The sequence below is a fragment of the Mastomys coucha genome, unplaced genomic scaffold (assembly GCF_008632895.1).
Source record: "Mastomys coucha isolate ucsf_1 unplaced genomic scaffold, UCSF_Mcou_1 pScaffold19, whole genome shotgun sequence".
Classification (NCBI taxonomy): domain Eukaryota; kingdom Metazoa; phylum Chordata; class Mammalia; order Rodentia; family Muridae; genus Mastomys; species Mastomys coucha.
The window spans coordinates 19,342,523-19,343,249 of record NW_022196901.1 but is presented as its reverse complement, the minus strand read 5'-3'; positions in this window follow the sequence as shown (position 1 = coordinate 19,343,249).

The following is a 727-nucleotide window of genomic DNA, read 5'->3' as shown; positions in this document are numbered from 1 at the left end:
AACCATCTGTAATGGGATATGATGCCCTCTTCTGGTGTGTCTGAAGACAGCTACAGTGTACTCATATAAACAAAATAAATACATCTTACAAAAAAGAAAAACAAAACAAAATTGTCCCCTGACCCACACACACATATGAGTTCTCCTTTTTTATATAAAAAATTTTTTTGTTTGAGAAAGACACAGACATATACATAATTTAAAATAATAAAAATAAAAATTTGTTTAGACAAGTTTTCTCTGTGTAGCCCTGGCTGTCCTGGAATCCTCTTTGTAGACCAGGCTGGCCTCAAACTCGGAGACTGGCCTGCCTCTGCCTCCAAGTGCTGGGAATAAAGGTGTGTGCCATCATGGTGCTGGTGGGCTGTAGCTTGGGGAACATGGCACTATGAGGAGCTGGCATGTAGTGAAGAAAGAGAAGTAGAAGTCTGTGCAATGAAGAGAGGAGGAGCTGGAAATGTAACAGGTGTGTGTGTGAGAGAGGGGGGGGAAGAGAGAGAGAGAGAGAGAGAGAGAGAGAGAGAGAGAGAGAGAGAGAGAGAGAGAGAGAGAGAGAAAGAGAGAGAGAGAGAGATGAAATAGCCTGATGTGAATAGCCTGTGCAGCCACCTGAGGGCATAGTGATATCCAGGCCACATCTGGGTCCGTGGCCCTGTCCCAGAAGGGGTCTGTTGGAGATGAGTGGGATTATGGTGCATGATGGAAAATTCACAAAGAATCAATAGAG